At 38.1% G+C, this 23,204-nt stretch overlaps 1 pseudogene; it reads left to right on the top strand.

Annotated features, from left to right (window-relative positions):
• The first annotated feature begins 13,552 nt into the window (after nucleotides 1-13,552).
• LOC140531827 (GTPase IMAP family member 1-like) lies at nucleotides 13,553-16,423 on the top strand (annotated as a pseudogene).
• The last annotated feature ends 6,781 nt before the right edge of the window (nucleotides 16,424-23,204 follow it).

Genomic DNA, 23,204 nt, shown 5'->3' with positions numbered 1-23,204 from the left:
TCAAGGTCCTCCTTGCCTTCCCACTAAAATCTTCTGATAAGTGAGCCATCTCCCTTCTCATGTCCTGTAAACTACACTGTGTAGCTGAAAGAAAATTTTTTTCATTTGGGCTTTCACCCTGATTAACAATGCAAAACTCAGGACAAAGAGAATTAAATGGATTATATTGTTAGTATGTCAAGGTAACAGCCATTTGAAGGACTGATCACTGAACATTTGCAAGGGCTCTTATAGGTAGCTTTAAGAAAAATCAGAGAAGTCCGCCTCTGCAGAAGAGATTGGGCCTTTGCATCTCAGTTACTCCCCAAGGGAGGAAGAACCTGACACTTTGTAGGTAGAAGTTTGTGACAAACAGCCAGTGATACAGAAAGTTGCAGACTTAGTGTCTGCTTCCCTACCAGATCCTCCTGAAACCGAGATTGATAAACAAAGCTGGGAGCAATGGGGAACTGAGTCAATGTACCTTTCAACGGTCCCTTTAAGGCCTTCTTCACAAGGAACAGTTTTGTGAAGAAAAGGTGAAAAAAGGTATTTTTATCTAAAAAAAAAATTTAAAACAACTCTTGAGGTATGTAAGATATTGCCATTGTTGCAATCATACCTTTGGATGACTAAAATGAGTAAGAAAAGAACTTCTGACTACAAAAATGAAACTAGTAAAATGGATATATAACAAGTATTCTAGGCACACTTTCCTAGCTCTGGGTTGCTACAGCTGCCTAGGCATAATCCTCAGGGTTGTGGTATCTTTTCCCTGGTGACTGGAGCTATAGGTTTTTTTAACTATTTAACAACAATTCACTTTTTACTAAGGCATATTTATTTTAAAGATATAAGAAGAACAAATACAAACACTCCCCTCATGACTCTCCCCTATTATTCCTTGATCTCTGGGGAGGCAGTGGGTTAATACACCTATTAAACTTTCTAGAAACAAAATTTCCAAAAAATTCAGGTCCAAATGTAGCCACTCAAACAAATTGCTATTGACTATATGATTAATGGGCTGGGGAATGAGTGAAAGATATCGATGCACACTCCAAAGTCTTTCCAAGGCATTTCCATTATACAACATTACAACTCCTACAGAGGAAATTTTCCTGTCTCTTTCACATGAGATGCTGCACCAGTTACACTCTGCTAAGGCTCATAGGAGCTGGGCTAAATTGTTTACATTCCTACATGGGAAGATGATACTTGTAGCTCTTAAAAATTGTATCACTAGCAATACACATAGAAGGAATATTCATAGACAAAGGTTATGAGGATAAGGTGAATTTGAGAGAATGACAATAAGAATTAAGGGATAAGAAAGAGGAGTACAATGGATGCAGAAGGAAGAGAGAGGTAGAATGGACTAAATTATCCTACATGAAGAGGAAAGAAAGATCTATTGGAATAGAGGGGAAGATGGGAGAGGGGACAATGGGCATTGCTTCAACGTTACTCTTGTCGTTACTGGCTCAAAGAGGGAATAATATACACAATCAGCTGGATATCTTACTCGACAGGAAGTAGGAGGGGAGGAGATTAAGTAAAGGTAAGGGATGTGGACTGACAGAAAGAAGGGCTGATAAGGGGAGGTAGTAGACAGAAGCAAAACACTGGAAATGTAGGAAAGGGTAAAAAGAGAGAGAGGACAAACAGGAGGAACCAGAGGGTGGAGGGAAATACACAAGTGATAATCACAACTTGTGAATGGGATGAACATTACCATAAAACAGAAGCAGATAGCAGAGGGGATCAAAAGCCAGAACTGTATAATATGTTGCTTATAAGAAATGCACTTGAAACAGAGACACGTACGGAGTAAAGGTAAGGGGCTGGAACAAATCTATCATACAGCACTTGAAGTTAAAAAAAAGCAAGAGTATAAATCCTGATCTTAGACAAAGTGTGAGCAAAAATAGACCTAATTAAATAAGGAAGGAAACTACATCTCATTATAAGGTACCATACACAATGAAGCAACAGCAAGGAATAGTTTACTTGTCAGATCTACAGGGAGGGGAAGAATTCATGACCAAACAAGAGACAGAGAACACTACAAAATGTAGAAAAGATCAAAGATCAGTTTGATCATATTAAATTGAAAAGCTTTTGTACAAACAAAACCTATGCAAACAAGATTAGAAGGAAAACAGAAAGCTGGGGAACAATCTTTACAGCAAGTGTCTGATAAAAGCCTCATTTCTCAAATATATAAAGAACTGAGTCAAATTTTTGAGCATACAAGCCATTCTCCAACTGATGTATAGACAATGGATATGAGTAGGCAGTTTTCAGATAAAGAAATTAAAACTATCTCTAGGCATATGAAGAAGTATTCTAAATGACTTTTGATTAGAGAAACGCAAATTAAGTTAACTCTGAAATATCAACTCACACCAGATTGACTGATATGACAGAAAAGGTAAATGACAAATGTTGTTTTAGAAAGGATGTGGGAAAATTGAGACATTAATGCACTGGTGGTGGAGTTGAGAATTGATCCAACTATTCTGGAGAGCAATTTGGAACTATGCCCAAAGGGCTATAAAAATATGCATACTTTTGATCCAGCAATACTGCTTCTAGGTCTGTATTCCAAAGAAATCATAAAAATGGGAAAAGGATTCACATATACAAAATATTTATAGCAGTTCCTTCTGTGGTGGCCAAGAATTGGAAATTGAGGGGATGACCATAAATTGGGGAATGGCTGAACAAGTTGTGGCATAAAATGAAATGGAATACTATTGTTCCATGAGAAATGATGAGCATGTGGACTTCAGAAAAACCTGGAAAGACTTACATGAACTGATGATGAGTGAAGTGAGAAGAAGCAGGAGAACATTTTACACTAACAGTAACATTACACAGAAAATACTATGCACATCCCAAGAAAGAACTATGAAGTCTGAATTCAGATCAAGGCATGCTATTCTCTCTCTCTCTCTCTCTCTCTCTCTCTCTCTCTCTCTCTCTCTCTCTCTCTCTCTCTCTCTCTCTCTCTTCCTTCTTATTCATGGCTTTTCCCTTTGGTTCTAATTCTTCTTTATAACACGACCAGTGTGGAAATATGTTTAGTATGATTGTACATGTATAGCCTATAACAAATTGCATGCTGTCTTGGGGGTGGGCTAGGAAGAAAGAGGAGGATAAAATTTAGAATTCAAAGTCTTACAGAACTAAATACTGAAAACTTAAAATAAATAAATTATTTTTTTTAAAAAAAGAATTTACCAAATGCAAAAAAGATACAAAATCTCATTTACTAAAACAATTACTTTAAAATTAGAATTCAGCAAGTGGAAGCTAATGTACTCTATAAGGCATCAAAAAAAAATAAAACAAAGTCAAAAGAATGAAAAAATAAAAGATAACATGATATCTGATCAGAAAAAAAATTGACCTGGAAAAGAGATAGAGGAATGACAATCTAAGAATTATTGTACTAGCTGAACACCATTATCAAAGAATCTAGATATCATCTTTCAAGAAATTATCAAGGAAAATTATTTCATTATCTTAGATCTAGAAGGTGAGAGAGAAATTGGAATAATTCACTGATTATTTCTGAAAGAAATCCCAAAATGAAAACTCCCAAGAATATGATAGCCAAATTCCAGAGCTCTCAGGTCAAAGTAAAAATACTACAATAGCCAGAAATAAATAATTTAAATATCATGGAGCCACAGTCAGGATCACAGAATATTTAGCAGCTTCCAAGTTAAAAGAGTAGAAGACTTGGAATATGATATTCTTGAAGGTAATGGAGACAGGATTACAAAAAAAATAATAACTTATTCAGCAAAACTACCTCCTGGATCATTGCCTTGTCTTGGTGGAGGAGACTATGTAGCTTGATGATACTATGAACTCTGCCATACAGGGTTATCAAAGATAGGTAGGTCATAGTGGAGAGTTCTGACAAAAGGTGATTTACTGAAAAAAGAAATGGCAAACCATTGTTATAATACATTTAATATAATCCATGTGTACCTTAGAAATGAGACCTTTATGAGAACAACTTGCTGCAAAGTTTTCTTTAAACCACTTATTACCTTCTCTTTTAATTGAATTGGTTTTACAAGTGTTATTAAATTTTTCTTATGAAATCAAAGCTCAATGTTTTATCTTATGTGATCCTCTTTGAATACATACCTCAATTTTGTGAGATAATTTCCTGCACTCTTTCACCTCGTGTATTCCTTTTGACCCCTCTTTCCTTTCTTCTTTTAAGGTCATTAAAGAAACTACTCCTTGGACTTTTGTCTTATTAAACTCCCTCTATGACACTTGATGATGAGTAGGGGTTCTGGAGTGGGGGCACAAAAATCATCTTCCCATAACAGAATATAAGCAGTTTATGCTTGTTAAGTCCATTATGATTGCTCAGTTATAATTGTATTTTTTATGTTTCTCTTGACTTCTGTGTTTGTATTTTAAATTTGTATTGTCCTCTAGGAGACATCCTTGGGGCTCTTGGAAGCAGTGGGGACTCAGCCAACACACATGTACCTCACCCCTCCTCAACAAGAGCCAAAGCTGAACGAGCAGAGAAACAAAGCAGACTGTCTGAGAAAGGCAGGTCTGCCCCCTGGATGGAGCTTTACCAAAATGCACAGCCTTCTCCCTCCTCCTCACTGAGCTGTGTTTTGGGGTCAGTGTTGGTGTGGGATGTGCCTGGAATCTGGGTGTGTGTGAACAGCAGAAGCAGAGGGAAAATAGAAACTATCTGACCTAAGGATTTCCCATTTCCTGAAACTGGGGCGATTAAGACAAGGAGAGTCTAAGATTACCTCACTGGATGTGCTCATGCCATGTGCTCAAGAGCCCTTTGGAGCCAAGAGGATTCCTGAGCTGAGGAACTAAGAGAAAGACTTTGACTAGGCATAAAACACTCCTCTGGACTAACATGTAGTTAACTCTTAATTATTACATCTGTCCATTAATAGGACATTTCCTCTTTGTGTGTCTCTGTGTGTGTGTGTGTGTGTGTGTGTGTGTGTGTGTCTTGGTACCTGCCTCCCTTTAGATCATTTTCCTACTTGTTCCCCTGGCCATTCTTTTTCAGTTCTTCCTTTCCCTCCCACTAAAACCTGACAAGTGAGGTTTCCCCTTCTTTTGCCCTATAAACTACATTGTTCCTTTAAGGCTCCTTTCACATGGAGCAGTTTTGTGATGAAAAGGTGAGAAAAGTAATTTTTGTGTAAAAGAAAAGATTTACTTTTTAAAGTATTTAAGATATTGCCACCATTAACAGATGAATTTTTTGATGCCTAAAGGGGATAGAAAAAGAACTGTGCTTAAATTTTTCTAAAAAAAACTTGTAGAATAAGTGTCAGAAGAAACAACCTTAATACAGGAGTTGAATAGTTTCAGAGAGAAAATATAATGTACCATAAATATAAAATACTCAAAGCCCATCCCAACTAGCTACCCTCAACCTGTTGGCTGAAATTCTTGAAAAATCTTTTATGTTTCTCTTAACATCTGTGTTTGTATTTTAAATTTGTATTGTATTCAAACACCGTAGGAGAGCATTTCCATATATAGAGCAGAACACACAAAAAAACTGCAAATGAAATTATGAATGTCCATTTTATACTTTGGTTTTTAGAAGAATATGATAAGTTCCACATATTACTTTCAAACTGCCTCATTTATCTATACTTCCTTTTTTCTCTCCCTTTAACCGTCTCTCTCATTAAAAAATAAAATTAGGACTAGGATAGTCAAACAATATAAATCTCCAATGTCACCAAATCCAACTATATATCTTTTTATTTATTTTTACCATTCACTTTAAAATTTTGAGTTCCAAATTGCCTCTCTCCAGCCCTTCCCCACCTATTGAGAAAGCAAGCAATATGATATTCATTATATGAAAATGGATACATCTTTCTGTACCTTGTATTGAACACTTCCCTGTTAAGAGGTGGGTAACGTATCTTATCATGGGTCCTCTAAAGACTTGTTTCATGATTGTTTTTAACAGAACTCTTAAGTCTTTCAGATTACTTTTCTTTTCAGTGTTGTTTTTCTTATATAAATTATTGCTTTTCCTCATTTCATTCTGTATGCATCAGTTTTGTGGGTTCCCTGAAATCATTTTTCATTTCTTATGGTAAAATAATATTTAATTACATGTATAATATCATAAATTGTTCAGCCATCCCTCAATTGATATATTCCTCTTCAGATTCCGGTTCATTTATAATCCCCTTACCCCTTTTAATTATCTCTTCAGAGTCTGTAAGTCTGCTTTGTTGATAACTATTCCCTCCCCAATATTAGGCTTTCTCTTAAGATGCCACCTTGTTTCTCTGTTGAGTTTACTATTTCTCTCTTCTACATTACTGTATTCCTTTTACTTTACCTTCTCTTCTCCCTTTTAAAACCCTTTGAACAGAACCAGTCCACCCCAGGTTCTCTTGGTTTTCTTATTTAACGCCCTCAATACCCTTTGAGGACTTTAAGGTTCTGAGAGGACATTTTTACTCTATTAGATGGTTAGGCGTCTAACACCATATAGTTGTTCAACATGTTTAGATACATTTAACTTTACAGATTTCTCTTAAATCCTGTTTTTTCACTTCAATGTTTCTATTCGACTCAGATCTTTTCATTAGAAATGTTTGAAAGAAAATATTTTTTCTACCCTGAATGTTTATAATCTACTTTGCAAGGTAAATTCTTCTTGATTACAAGACTTTTCCCTTTCAGAGTATTACATTCTGAGATTTTCTCTAGTTTATGTTAGCACCTCATTTATCTGTACTTTTTTTCCTCTCCCTTTCACCATCTCCTCCATTAAAAAATAAATAAAGCTATGACGAGGATAGTCAAACAACATAAATCTCCAACATTACCAAATCCAACTATATGCATATGTATGTGTGTATATATCTTCTATTTTTTTTCAGGTGTGTAATCTTGATTTTAGTTCCTTAGTAACTGAACTGCTTTGGGGGAAAGTAGAATTCTTGCTGTGTATTATCTTTCATATGGGAGCCCATAACTTTAAATATGACATTCCTAGGATCTTTCCTGTTAGGGTTTCTTTGAGGAGATAATCAAGAGTCTTTGCCTCTATTTCTTTTACATCTAGGCAGTTTCATTTATAATTTCTTGAAAGATAATGTCTGGACTCTAGTTTTCGTTGTGGCTTTCAGGTAGAGCAATGATTCTTAAATTTTCCCTTCTTGATTTTTTTTTCCAGATCAGCTGTTTTGGGGATGATATTTTACATTTTGTACGTTTTTTTCAATCTTCTGACTTTGTTTTTAATATTCTTTGCTATTTCGTGGAGTTATTAGTTTTTATTTGACCATTTCTCTCCCTGGAGGAGTTTAGCATTTTTTCATTATGAGTACTTTACAACTCTCTTGGATTATTTTATTGATTACAGTAGCTAAGGCTTTCACAGTTGATCATTCTTACAATATTGCAACTACTGTATACAATATTCTCTTGGTTCTGCTCTCTTCACTTTACATCAGTTCATCTAAGTCTTCCCAGTTTTTTCTGAAACCATCTTGCTTGTCATTTTGTATAGCACAATTGCATTGCATGACAATCATATACCACAACTTGTTCAGTCATTCCCCAATTGATGGGCATCCCCTCAATTTCCAATTCTTAGCCACTTAAAAAAACATTGGTATGTACATTTTGTACATATAGTTCCTTTTCTCTTTTTTGATCTCTTTAGAAAACAGACCTAGTAGTGGTATTGACAGATCAAAGAGTTTGCATAGTTTTGCAGCTTTGGGGGCACAATTCCAAATTGCTCTCCAGAGTGGTTGGACCAGTTCACAACTCTACCAGCAATGCATTAGTGTCTCAGTTTCTCTACATCCCCTCTAGCATTTCTCATTTTCCTCTTCTGACATGTTAGCTAATCTCATAGTTTGAGTAGGTACCACATACTTGTTTTCATTTGCATTTCTCTAATCAATAGTGATTTAGAGCATTTTCATATAATACTATTGTTAGCTTTGAATTCTTCAAATTGCCTGTTCATATCCTTTGACCATTTGTCGCTTAGAAAATGGTTCTCATTTTTATAAATTTGGTTTAGTTCCCTATATATTTGAGGAATAAGGCCTTTTATCAGAGAAACTTGCTATAAATTTTCCCTGCAATTTTGGCTTTCCTTCTAATTTTGGCTGCAATTGTTTTGTTTCTACAATTTCATGTAATCAATTTCATGTAATCAAAATATCCATTTTACTTCCTGCAGTCCTCTCAGTGTCTTGTTTGGCCATAAACTGTTCCCTTGTCCATAGATCTAACACAAAAGTTTTTTTTCATGCTCCACTTATTTGTTTATGAAATCAGGAAAGTGAAAGAATAAAAGCTAGGGTTCCAGTTAGGAGGCTCTTGCAAAAATTCAGGTCAGAAGTGAATAGAACCTAAATGGGTGTGGAAGTGGGGATCCTGTATGAGTGGGAATGAGAGGAGAGACACAGAGATATTGTAGAGATACAGTTGTCAAGACGATTTCAAGTAACCCAAAGGATTTTCTAAAAGCACAGGTTCAACCATGTAACCCCTGTTCTTACTTAATAAACTTCAGCGGCACTTTATTACCTCTAGGATCAAATACAAAATCCTCTATTTGGCACACAAAGACCTTTCTAACCTATCTTCTCTCCTGCCTTTCCAGTCTTCTTACACTTTTCTCATTACCATGTCCTCTTCGTTCCAGTGCCAATGGACCCTTTGCAGTTATACGGATAAGACACTCCACCTCTTGACTGACCATTTTCTCTGACTGTCTCCCATTCCTGCAATGCTCTCCTTCCTTATTTTTATCCATTGCCTACCCTGGCTTCCTTTAAGTTCCAACCAAATTCCTACCTTGTACAGTAATTCTTTCCCAACTCCTTGAAATTCTCTTGCTTTCCCTTTTTTAATTATTAACTATTTATCCTGTATATAGTTTGTTCGCACATATTTGTTTCCTTGTTGTCTTTTCCATTAAATTGTGAAGCCCCCAAGGGAATAGTTTGTCTTTCATTTAACACAGTTCCTGGCACACGGTAGGTCCTTAATAAATGTCTATTGATTACCTGGTTGTATATGGGTGGGTAAGGGAAAGTGTAGCCAGTCAGTCAATAATTACTCATTGTATGTGTACTATGCACCAGGCATTGGGTTAAAGTATTAGGAATTTTTTTTAAAAAAGGCAAAAGGCCCCTGCTATCAAAGAGCTCACAATCTACTGGGGGGAGATAAAATATTTTTTTAAGTTGAAAGGGAAGCAGGGATTATTTGCCTTGGGAGGGGGCACAATGAAGACTTATAGCTGGGTCAAAAAATGATGAGATAGCTGTCCTGAGTTCTCTCCTTATGTGGAAGATCTGGGAGGATCTTTCTAATGTCTACCTTCCACACCTTCCAATCTAAGGGAGGAAGGAATACCAAATCTAGTAGATACTAAGGAGATATGAGTTTCAGAGGTGATGCAACCTTGTAGAAAAATATATTACTGAAGATTTGAAGTTCACTACAAGGCTGTGAACCTTGTGACTAGAAGGTTGTTGCTGATGACCTTTATTGCAGCTGTAAATCCATGTTCCTTTATTAGGTTTGAAGTGTCTATGGGACATACAAATGAAGATAGGTGTACAGCAGTTAGTTGCTCAGGAGAGGGATGAAAGTTGGCTATGAAAACTGGTGATCCATCTGCATAGAGATAAATCTATGAGATCCTGACAGATCACCAAGAGAAAGAGAGAGTAAGAAGAGAAGAGGGAACAGGACAGAGTACATTTTACTATGAGCTGTTGGAGACAAGGGTTTTGCTTTTTGAGTATACATTAAAAACTGAATGCTAGAAATTACCTATATGAGAGAAGGATTTGTGGCCCGAAGTAGGCGAGATGCATTTGAAGTTTCTGGGTCATGTTCAAGTCATGCAACAAAGACTGATGTGTACGTACTCCACCTAAGGTTAGTCTCAGCCCTCGCTGCAAACTTTTATTTTTTCTTCTTCCCTCACTATGAACAGGAAATGATTATTCTTCTTGCTAGGCTCAGCTAACCACAGAAGCCAAGCTCCTTCTAAAAAGAGCTACTGAATGTGAAACTATGAGGCAAAACTGGTCAAAGGCTAGAGTGGTGACATGCACGCAGGAAGTCACTGAAGAACAAATTGAGAACTAAGAGATATGAACAATTACTAGAGAATGGAGTAGAGAAGGTGAGGGGGAGACAAAGAGGAGACAAAAGTAAGAGAGGAAGAGGGCCAGCATCTGCCTTAGACAGTGCTGACAATTCCAGTGCAAACAAGCTAGAGTTGTCGAGTTGTCATCTACCTTGGATGACAAGGATGTGTTGATTAAAAGGTGTCTTCTATTGGGAGAATGAAAGAAATTATTTGTGGAGATAAAAATACAAGCAAGACAATCCCTGTCTTCAAGGAGTTTACATTGTAAGAGGAGTACAAAATCTAGGTTGGGGATGATGTGGCTGGAGCTGGTACATGCCCTGAATGGTGATGTCTGAAGAATTGGGCTTTGGCTTACTCCCCACCCCCATTTCTTATCTTGTTTATTAGAGAGGCACAATGGTATTTCTCTTTGGGTTAGTTAATCATCTACTTCATTGAACAGTTTCCCATTGTTTTCTCATGCTCCTTCCATTTTCCGCTCTCACTGACAACTGACTCCCCAAAAAGAATTCCTTGCCCTCCTTTCCAGTAGTGTCTGTTCCTTCTCTTATACCTCTTTCCCCCAATTCATACATCCCAGAGCGGGAGTCAAAATACTCATTAATCCCCATGGCTACTAACAGACTCTCTTCTAGCACCCTCACTCAGCAGCCTCTCCTCCTTTGCAGTTCCCATTACACTCCATATTCTGGTGGCAATCACTGGGACACTCTTCTAGTAAATTAAGTGCCTGATTCAGTCTCCCCTCACTAGAGGACTTCAACATACATGTTAATGTTCCCTCAAATAACCTCATTTCCAAGGCATTCAATCTACTCAGTTCCTATGACCCAGTCCTCCACTCTACCTCAACTACACATAATAGAAACAACCTTGATCTTGACATTTCCTACAAATGTTCCACTTTCATGATCAAGAGCAATGAAATTCCATGAACTGACCACAACCTCCTATCATTCTATCTCCTGCTATGTCTCCCTCCTCCTAAAACTACCATTCATCCCTTCTGTGATCTGCAAAAATTCTACCTCTCAGTATTTTCCCAGACCATCACTCCTGCTCTGGTTACATTCTTTTCCTTTCTCAGTCTCAACCCCTTAGTGAACCTGCTCAGTTCTATGCTCTTCTCTCTTGACTTCTTTGTTCCCCTGCCTTATACACTGCTTATGCCTTGCTAGCTCTAACACTGAATTGTTGCCACCATCTACCTCTGCTGCTCTTGCTGATGCTGAGTGGAGCTGGAGGAAGTCACACAACTCTGCTGAATACATCCATTACAAGTTTATTTCAACTGAAACCTCATAAGAGTAAGGCAATCCACTCATTCCTTCCTAAGTGATTCCTTATCTCACCATCCACAATCATTGTTCTAAAGCTTCTGTCCATAACCTTTCCACAAAATCCTTTCCCTCATTCTCTCAGTTGAGGTCCATACACACACAATTCCTTGACATCATTCCCTCTTATTTCTTCTTTAATTCCAAAGGGTCTAATGAAGAGATGGCCCTACTCCCCCAAACAATTCACCTTAATGTACTCTTTATCCCTTTCTATATATCTCTTTTCTCTTGTGATGATTAAAAAGGTTTGAGAGACATGGTTTCTCAGTAATTTTATAATTTTATTGATAATGCCAGCATTTTATTAATAAAAAAATGGTCATTTGGCCATCTCTCTTAGACCATAGACCATCACGTCTGTGAGTTCATAACTTATTTACCTTATAAATAATTGGTGTTCCTAAGGGGTGCAAATCTGATTAGTTAAGGTAATAGGAGGTGAGCTATATTAAAAAGAGGGGATGAACATGACATCATGTCACCTTTGAACACACTATCTCTATAACCAGACCTCCCCCCCACCTTGGGCCATCTATTCAAAGAATGTACACTCCACTCAAGCCTGAGCAGAACACAATGGCTACACCCCCAAGGTGAGGTCCTAGTCAAATCTAATTATCAGCAATATCCTTCAAGAGACTGAATTTATAAAATCATGACTTTAGAAGAGAAGAACACTGGATCTCACCAAATTATTGATTATTAATAGTCATTTCTCTCACCCTTCCTCTGTCAAATTCCTTGAAAAACACATCCATACTTGGTTACCTCCACTTTCTCTTTAATCACTCTCAACCCATTTCATTATGACTTTTGACCTCTTCTCTCAATTGAAACTACTTTTTCTGGTGTCATAATGATCCCTTAGTTGCCAAATCTAGGGGTCCTTTTTATCTTTATTCTTTTCAGTCTCTCTGCAGCCTTTAACACTGTTGACCACTCCATTGTCACAACTGTTCTTTCCTGTCTTTGTTTTCATGAAATCACTTTCTATTAGCTGTTCTCCTACATGTCTAACTACACCTTCTCATTCTCTCTAGTCTCTGTCTTCCCTCTCTACACTCTCTCATGGAGGGGGCCATCTCCAGTCACCCTGATCTGTAGCTTGCCACTGTACCCAGATGGGTATGGAGGAGATAGTGAGACTATTGACTTGCACAGCCCTCCCTCACTTAAATCCAATTCACTTGCAAGTCATGACATCACCTTCCTCATGTCATTGTTCTCTTAAAGAATGAAGGACAAACAACATCTCTCATGGTGACGTCAGCTTTTGTTTGTTCAACTACTCTCTCAATGGCAACAAGTCCAAGATCTAGAGATCCAGTCTCAGTCGTTCTGTTTGGCTCCAATACAACACCATAACCAGATTATTACACATTTTGAATGGGATGTCCCATAGATGTCTCAAACTCAGTACGTAATTACCTTCTTCCTACCTCATCCCCTCGTTTTTGTGAATATAAGGACATTAGGAGGCTACTGAATTCAGGTGCTACAAGAGATTTGTGAAACTACTCATTTATCCCTCAGAACAATGGTATGGGAAACACCACTCAACCTGTATTTTCTAAGTTGTCAGAAATGAATTTTTCACAAATTCCTAATGTAGTTACAATAAGAGACAGGACTTAAAAGTGGAGTCATAAATTTAGTTCTAAAGAGGAAAAGTTGTAAGCATTTGAAATCATAATGGACAGAGAAAATTAGCCAGTGGATAAAATGAAATAAGGTTGAAAAAGATATTATGACCTTGGACAGTGCTGGGTCTGGATATCCTAAATCATAGAAAATCACAGACTCCTTAAAGAGGAACAGTTGGAAGTTTGGACTGACAGAATTCATGAAGCATTGATTAAGAAAAAGATAGATTACTGCAAATCTTTAAGCAATTGGCTTTTGAATTTATACAGCCTGAAGGCTATATATCCTGCAGTCATGCAGCAAGAATGGTTGAAAATGATTCTGTCAATGATGAAGCATAAACAGATGAATTTGTCATAAAGAGATCCCATTTCTCCATATTATATTTGATCATCAAGGGGAGATGTCCTATGTCTTTGTGGTATGTATAGGCAGAATACTACTACAGGAAAGAAAAGCAGTAAAATTTCATGAAGCTGGAGAGGTCAGACTACACTAACAAGCATGGATATAATATTCCATTAAGAGCTGAGGGTGCACCTAATTTCTACTGATTAAAAATGGAAACAGCTTGATTATGAACAGTTCTTACAAAGACTGAGATGGTTTGAGAATGAGTCTAGGTTTGCAAGGAGTGTTCTAACTTCGCAAAATACCATCTAAATTCATTCCAAGGCAACTCCTTATACATGTACCATAAGATGTTAAAAAAAAAAAAAACAGTCATCCTTGTTCATTCATTCATACTTAGAGGCAGGAGCTTATGGAAAGCCTACTAAGAAATACAGAAGGAGAAAAAATTAGGAGTTTGAGGTCACAACACTCTAATGCAAAAAGGCCACCAGCTGACTGAAGTCAAGCAATCTAAAATCATTTCCATTACAACTATGGCTTAAAAGACTACCCATACCCATTTTCTAGAGGAAAATTCTAGTTCTAGTGCAATCTAGAGGAGATTTGAATGCTAGTGATTCAAAAGCTAAAGGCCGAGGAAATGGGTTCAGGAAACAAGTAAGGGACCAAGGACAGAGTTAGCCTTGCATCTTGAAATTGCCCAGAGCTAAAATATCTTTTTTTCTGGTTTATCCCTGAATTCTCTTCATAAAGGGACAAAGCCTCCATTCAATTCTCCATATGGCTGCCTAATTAATATTCCTAAAACATAGATCTGATGGCATCATGCCCATGCTCAAACATCTTTACTGGCTCCCTATTATCTCTAACTCCTCTATTTGGATTTGGATATCCATCCTCTGTCTGACAAGATATTATGCATTAGTGGATGAGCCATACTGGGTATTTGTATTTTAAAATATGATCATTCTTACCAAAGGAATAACTCAATTGTGTTTGAATTTTAGGCAGCATTGACAGAATCATAGAGCTGGAAAGGTTCTTAGAGATTATCTAATCCATCTTCATATATGAGGAAACTAAGGCCCAAGTAGATGGCCTGATTTCTTTAACGTCTCACAGGAAGAGAGGCAGTCTCCAGGACCCGATCTCAGTGAACTCCCTGTTATGCACCATAACCTCAATCCATGAAACATAATTTGCTACTGGCTGTATTCATTGTCTCTACTCTGTCCATCTTCTGTCAATATTCAGCACAACAAGACGAGTGACTCCACCCAAAGTTTCCACTATTTAAACCTGATTATTTCTGTGATTGTTCTAGGTAAACATGAAAGAAAGAAAGGTGAAAAAGGATGAAGAAAATATCTGAGGTAAGTAATATTTTGAAAGGGTACAAATCCCCATTTTTCTGCTTGAGTATCAGAAAGTAGGAACACTCTAGTCTGATATCAAGCCCCACCTCCACCCTCCCTCAGCATTGTAGCTCACAGGAAACACTTACTGCTTCTGGAGGGAGAGGGGTTCTGTTTAGTATGCTCTCTGTCAGCACAGGGGTTTGAGAGATATTCAAGGTTAGTAGCAGATGGCACAGTGGGTAGAGTGCTGAACCTGGGGCCAGGAAGACCTGAGTTCAATTATCATCAAAGACACTAACTGTGTGACCTTGGGCAAGTCACTTAACTTCTATTTGCCTTAATTTCCTCAATTCTAAGATGAGGATAGTGCCTTTGGTTGTTGTAAAGATCAAATGAGATAATATTTGTAAAGTACAATAGAAACTGGTGTCATGAGTTAGCAATACAAAGAGTTTTAGAGCTGGTAGGGCTTTATTTGGCAGATAAGGACACCAAAGCTCAGAGAGGGGAAGGGATTCAATAATCGAAGTTACACAGGGTATTAGCAGCAGAACTAGGTCTAGAGCCCAGGCTCACAGCATGGAGGGTTGTTGAAAGGGGCAAGCCTGAGTAGAAAGGGCACCTAAGTGAAAACACTGAGAAGGGGTCAGAGAAGTCAACTCTGAAGGCAAGCTCTCACAGTGAGTGTTCAATTGTTAGATTATTGGCTTCTTAAGTGGAGAAACTGAAAGAGAACCCAGATCATTCTGAAAGCATCGATTTGATTGTGAATAATGGCCTCTCCCTGAAGACTCAGGAGAGGAGAGGCAGTCCCTGAAAGAACCCAAGCTGAGGCTACTCCTGGCAAAGAAAACAGGGACTGGGGGAAGTGCAACAGGGAACAGCATCCTTGAAGACAATGTGCTTGGGACCAAGCTTGGGACAATGCCAAGTGATCAGGATCTGCAGCAAAGGGAGCCAGAGCTGGGGCAGTGAGGAAATGAAAGCACAGGCAGCCCTGATATCTTTGGCCTAGAAGTGTCTACTGAAGGTCTAAGTTCTTAAGAAATCATTCAATGTAACATCCTCTCCTCCCTGGGGCCACATACACTGGTCCTGGTGAGCCAGATTGGCTACTACTGGAAGGTGGACCAGGACACCATGACAAGGGTGAACGATGTCTTTGGAAATAATGTCATGAAGCACCTGATCATCGTTATCACCTAGGAGTGACTCCCTGCAGGATTACATCAAGTTCACAGAAAGCAAGGCCTTGAAAGAGCTGGCTGTACATTTTGGGAGCTGGGTCTGTGCCTTCAATAACCAGGTCAAAGGGAGAGAGCATGAAGAGCAAATGAATCGATATAGTGGAGAGCCTAGTACCAAAAAACAGAGGCATGCACTATGCCAATGAGATGGACAGCCTAGTGGGAGAACTTCAGTGAACCAGCAAGGAGGAGAAACTCAGGAAAACTGGGGAGAAACTGGCTGAGTACAAAGAGCAGACAAAGAGGTACCAGACATCATGGGCAAGAGTCTTCCTGAAACGAGCACGCAGATTTGTGGGACCCAAGGGAATCTGACTCAGTGCTATGGAGATTTAGTATGGTCATTCTTAACTTATTTTTTTCCTTGGGTAAGGGTTTTCATGATGCTTTATAATTATTGGTCTAGGCAACAGCAGCTCTGAATTGCTTTTAGCTTCTATCACTTGGATTAACTATTTAGCGAGGGAACTTTTGTGATTTAAGAATTCTGAGGCCTTGGAGCCTACAAAATTCCCCCCTCTTGCTCGTCTGTCTAAACTCTACATTGCCACTTCTGCTGCTGTATCCTTCAGAAAGTTCCCATTCCACACTAGCCCTCATTTCCCTCTTCTCTCTCACTTTTTTTTCCATACAATCTATATTTGGCTGGCAGTTATTACACATATTGTCTTGTCTTTTCACTTAATAGTTTCATGTTCATGGATTCAGTCTCCACTGAACTGTGAACTCCTGGAGATCAAGTCAAGGACCATGCCTTTCCACCCAGTAGAAGCAGATAGTGGTTTACATTTACACTGGTGTTTGAGATTTTCTTTTACAACAAACTGTCTTAGGGAGTTCAAATATTATTCTGCTCACTTTGTAAATGAGGACTGAGGTTTAGAGCATTTAATTGGTTTACTCCCAGCAGGAATAAGAAATGTTAGGGCAAGGATTCCATCTAAGGCTTCCGATTTTAAATCAAAAGCATTCTTTCTATTTTACCACTCTGTTTCTCCTTCTTCTCTGGGTAAGCTTCAAGCACATGTTGTCTTAATAAAGATGGGTTGGATTGAATTGAAAAGTGGACCTTTTATAAGAGAATGTACGACGATGTAACAAATTAATTCTTGGGCTTCCCATTGAAGTCTATTCAATACAGTTAGCGATTTGGGGCATAAATCCAGAGTTTTTTCTACATGTAATACTATCTTTAATATTTTCTTCCATAGAGAGTATTCCTACTTTTACTGAAACTTTGAAGAAGACAGTGTTTTGAATTTTAAGAGACAGGTTAGCTGCCATTCTATGAGGAGTCATTTGATAAGACCTTTCTCCTTGTCAAGGATGAAGAAAAACTGGTACTTCTCTAGAAAACTGTTTGAACTTTTAATCTTGCAAATGTGCAAAAAAGGATTCCATAAATATGCCAAATACATTTGAGCTGATAGTTGTTCTTTTTGAAGAGGACCGAAATAACATCACTATGTTAGAGTCAAGTTACAGTGTGTCCTACTGTGGCTGATAAGACCATATGAGGTCAGAATGCTCTAACACAGGTCAAGGACAAATAGCCCATGTGAACATTTGGGGTGGATTCTCTAAATTTGTGCATGTTGCATTTCTTTTGAGCTACTTTAATTTTGCTTTTCTCATAGAACACAGCACCTTCTCTGATGAGGGCATGTTATACTGGGCAGTCCTGTGCAAGTGTCTTGCATGTCACGCAATCAATTCAAAAGCACTTAAGAGACACCTTGAGAGTGTCTTGGTATCACTTTGTCTGATCACCATGGGAGTGTGTGCCCTATGTGAGTTCTCCATCCAGTCTTTTTGGCCAATGTACATTTGGCATTCAAACAATGTGGCTAGCCCATTGCAGTTAGGCTCTCTGCAACAGAATTTGAATGCTTGGCAGTTTAGTTCAGGTATGGACCTCAGTGACTGGTATCTGCCACCTGCCAGGTGATCTTCAGTATCTTCCTAAGACAATTTAAATGGAAGCAATTCAGTTTCCTGGAACGGTACTGATATACTGTCCAAATTTCACAGACATACAACAATGAGGTCAGCACACGGCTCTGTAGACCTTCACTTTGGTAGTCAGTCTAATGACTCTTCTTTCTCACACTTTGCTTTGGAGCCAAACATAGAGCTAGCTTGGGCAATGCATGCATCAACCTCATTATAAATGTGTACATCCCTGGAAAGTACGCTATCAAGATAAGTGAACTTATCCATACTATTGAAAACTTGTCTATTTGTTGTAACTGTTGGTTCCATATATGGATGGTGTTGTACTGACTGATGGAGCAATTGTGTTTTCTTGGTGTTTTTAGGCCAAAATTAGCACAGGCAGCAGAGAATTGATCCGTGCTTTGTCAAATCTCAGTATCAGAGGCTGCATTGAGTACACAACCATCTGCAAGCAAAAAATCAGGCACTGACATTTCCTCCACTTTGGTCTTGGCTTGTAGTCTTTTCAAGTTGAAGAATTTACCCTCAGTGTGATAGCTGACCTTGATGCCATGTTCATCTTCATTGAAAGCATTTGACAACATGGCTGAAAACATCATGTTAAAAAGCATGGAAGCAAGCACACAGGCTTGTTTTACTCCAATGGTGACTGAGAAAGCTCACGAGCATTATCCATTATCCAGAACCTGGGCAAGCATGCCATCATGAAATTGACACACAATACTGATAAATTTCTCTGGGCAACAAAATTTTGAATTATTTTCCATAAACCTTCACAACCTACAGTATCAAAGTCCTTGATCAGATCCACAAATGTTGTGTACAGACCTCTGTTCTGCTCCTAGCATTTTTCCTAGTGTTGTTAGGCAGCAGATACATATTGACCATTCCTTGGCCCTTTCTGAAGCTACACTAGTTCTTAAGTAAATGGCTATCTTCCAGGTGAAAAATCAGTCTGTTAAACAGGACTCTGGAAAGAAAATTGCCAGAAATAATTAAGAGAAAGGAATTCCCTCCCCCTGTGGTTCTCACAGAATAATCTATTTCCTTTACCTTTATAGAGATAGACAGTGGAAGCATCCTTGAACTCCAAAAGTATAGCCTCCTCTTGCTATATGACCTGGAAAATGTCAGTCAGTTCTCAGATGAGCAATAAACCTCTTACCTTATAAATCTCAGCAGGAATAGAATCAGCACCAGGTGCTTTGTGACACAAAATGAGTCTAATGACATTTAAAACCTCTCCTTCAGTTGGAACTTTAGCTAGGGAGAGATTGCCTTCACCCCAGGTAAACAGTCAATGACTTTGGTGTTGATTGATGATGGTCTGTCAAGAACATTATGAAAGTAAGTGTTCAGTTCATCTCTCTAGGATCATGTGTTTATCATTAATCATTGTGGCCCCATTAGCGCTGAATAGTTGAGATGCACCATAGATCTTTGATCCATAAATAGCCTTCAGGGTATCATAAAAGTACTTAAGGTTGTTATTATTGGCATAAAACTGAATTTCATCTGCCTTTTTACTGAGCCAAAAATCCTACATCTCTCTAAGCTTCACTTGTACTTTACTTTTGATGGAATTAAATTCTGCCTTCTTAGAGATGGATGGACTATCCTGCTGGAGAACCCTGTGGAGTTTTTGTTTTTCATTTAGCAGCTTCTGAATTTCCCCATTATTTTCATCAAACCAGTCTTGATGTTTCTGAGTGTTCTGACCCAGATGAGTAAAAGCAGTGCTGTACACCAAATCTCTGAAAACTTCCTACTCCCTTTCTGCTCCACTGTTACAACTGTGTGTTGGCTCACCTTTCCCTCCAAGTTAGCAACAAACTGTTGCCATTCAAAGAAGCGTTATAATCTCTTCACGTTAAATCTTCTGATAGTCGTTTTACTTTGAAGTTGCTGCTTTTGTTGAATGTGAATATTTAACTTGGAGAGGATAAGTCTAGGATCAATCCAACACTCTGCACCACACATTGCCTTTGTCACTCTCACATCCTTTCTGTCTCTTTTCCTTACAATCACACGGTCTATTAAATGCCAATGTTTGCTGTAAGGGTGCATCTGAGAAGTTTTATTGCATTTGGGTAAATGGAAGACAGTGTGGGTGATGTTGGTCCTGAGGTGCACAAGTGTCAGTAGTAAGTGATCATTGCTATTGCTGTTTCCAACTCCATTCCTCCCTAGGACTCCCTGCCATATCTTGTAGTCTAAGCCTACTCTAGTATTGAAGTCACCCAAAATTATAAGCTTGTTCTTTTTTGGCACATTGATGATACAGTTCTCCAGGTCTTCATAAAATTTTTCTTTGACCTCATCACTGTTCATCATGGTGGGAGTATAGGTATTGATGTTAGTGGTGTGGCATTTTCCTGTAAATTGCTTTGTCATGAGCCTGTCTTCATCCCTCTTCCATAGGCATACAAGTTTGTTGACTAGATTAGTTTGATTGTGAAACCTACACCAGCTTCACAGTATCCCCTTTCACTGCATCCATTCTACAGAAATGTGTATCTAGTTCTGACTTCAGCAACCTGGCTTTCATTTGTCAGTCTTGATTCACTCAAGGCTGCTATTTGGATGGGATACCTGCTGAATTCTCTCACAACAAGAGCTGTTAATTTTTCAGATCTACAGAATTTTTGTCTTGTCTATAAGTGTGTGCAGGACCCACATCAGGGGCCCAGAGACTGAGGCTGCAATGAGGCTTCATGGGGCTCGGCCCAAAGGAGGACCTCATGTTAGTTATTATGGCTCAGAAAGTGGAGAGGGAGAGCCCTACTACTATTGAAATCAATACTGTCTTCCTAGTCAGACAGGTCTATGACCAGCATCCTCTTCAGCTCCTCACTCTCATTGCTCATATTCAATCTCATTTTTACCTTCACAACATCTTTTCTACATATCCCTTCTCTCCATTCATTAAGTCACCATCCTACTTCAGAACCTCACCAATTCTCACCTAGACTATTACATTAATTGGTCTTTGTGACTTAAGTCTGTTGTCACTTGAATCCATCCTCCACCCAACTACTAAAGTGATTTTTATAAAATTTAACTCTACATCACTCCCCTAATCAATAAACTCTGTTGCCTCTGAGATAAAATATAAAATCCTCCATTTGATATTAAAAGCTTTTCATATTTTCACCCCTTCTTATCTTTGCTTTGTGCTTTATTTCTAGCATTCACTGATACAGCAACACTGATCTATGTACTGTTCCTCAAAGATGACACTCTTATTTCCTATCTCCATGCCTTTGCCCTGGCTATCCTCCATGCCCGAAATGCTTTCCCTCTTCACCTCTTAGCTTCTTAACTAAGCTCTGCCTCTTAGCTTGTCTGATTTCCTTCAAGATTAAACTCAAATCCCAGATTCTGCAGGAGGCCTTTCCTGATTTCCCCAGTTGTTAGTGCCATACTCTCTTAGATTATCTTCTGTCTAGTTTGTATGTACCTTGTAAAGTGTCTAGTTATTCAAAAATTGTCTCCACCATTAGGATGTGAGCTCTTTATGAATAGAGATTGGGTTATTATTGTTGGTTTTTTGTCTTTCTTTGTATCCCCAGCATTTAGTGTAGTGCTAGTACATAATAAACTCTTAAATAAATGCTTGCTGACTGACTGATTGACTGTTGATCCACAGATCCACTTCACCCTCATACAGCATAATCTTATGATTTGTTTTTTTATAATTTTGCTGCTAACTCATTCTAATTTTTAAGCTATCTGTTTTGGGTAGTCTTATGCCTCTTGTGCTAAGCTGCTAATTCTCTTTCCAAGTCTTCCCAACAGATTTCTCTTCTTTTCCAATCTTTTCCTCTGGGGCTCCTATTTCATTTACAATATGATTTTCTTGACACACTAGAGTTCATCAATGTTCTTCATAAAATGTGACATCTAGAACTGAAAGAATATTCCAGATATGATCTGACCAGGATAAAATAGCACCATCCCCTACTTTGCACAGCACATTATTCCTCTTTTCAGTCTAAGGACATATTACCATTTTATTTTGGCTGCCACCACAGGTGTCACTAAGGTGGGGAGATAAAAGTTAGAAGGTATTCTCAATACTTGCTAACTTTTAGTAGATAGAAACAAGTGAGCTTAACATTTAATTAACAATTATAATTAATTTTCCATTTTAGGAAAATTATCCGATGAAGTTCCTCCTTTCCCAATTACTGTAGCCTAGTTGAACTTCTGACTTGGCTATACCCTATTTCTACACTGCACTAGCTTTCTACCTATCTACATTGTCACTTTGGACAATTCACACTTTTCCTGATCATCAAAGATATTTTATTTTGTATCTTTGAAATTTCATTCTTCACAACTTCTTGTTCCTTTTTGGATGATTTCTCCCATAGATCTACAGGCCATGAGATCCAGTGTATCATTTCTCAGAACCCTTTGGAATGTGCTGTCCTAAAAATATAGGATGGATGTCAGACCAAATGGGTTTTTGTCTTGTCTATTACAAATCTAACCTGAAATAGTCTCTTTCTCCTAACGCATTCTTTCACCCAAGCAACACATTTTTTTTCTTATTGATAAAAATCAGATCTAGCCTAGAATTGCTCCTGCTTATTTCTTCGGTGATAGATATGAAGTCTAATTTGCCTCCATGCATGATGATGTATGGTTCCCCTTGCTTTTTAAACATAATTGTAGACATTGGAGGCCTTTATTTTTCTGCTGATTCTTTCCTTGGGCTTTGCCTTCTGTGAATTTCTGAGCATCTCTGTTGCTATCCCTCTTTCTCTATTGTAGTTATTATTTATAGTATATAGCTTAGTAATTATATGCAGGCAGGTTTTCCCCCCAGCTCCTCTTCTTTTTATCTTGAAACCCTTTTATTAGTAAAACTATAGGCAAATAGCATTCTTCCTAGCTGTTGTTTGCCATACTCTGCCACAAGTCAAGAGCCTCCTTTTCATATATTTTATAGACAAAATTCCAATCCCATTTTCAGACACCATCTTCTTAACTAGCTTTTCACTTTCAGAATCTACCTGTCTCTGATGGCCAATAATGAGAAAAACACTTTCTATGTCCCTTAAGTTTTTCAGTTTTTTCTTCAAAACATTGTGATAATCTCCATTATTTTCTAGCTATTTTCTATCAGTATCAC

This window comes from Notamacropus eugenii, chromosome 3 (genome assembly GCF_028372415.1).
Source record: "Notamacropus eugenii isolate mMacEug1 chromosome 3, mMacEug1.pri_v2, whole genome shotgun sequence".
Taxonomy (NCBI): Eukaryota; Metazoa; Chordata; class Mammalia; order Diprotodontia; family Macropodidae; genus Notamacropus; species Notamacropus eugenii.
This window is presented reverse-complemented; position numbering and strand designations above follow the sequence as displayed.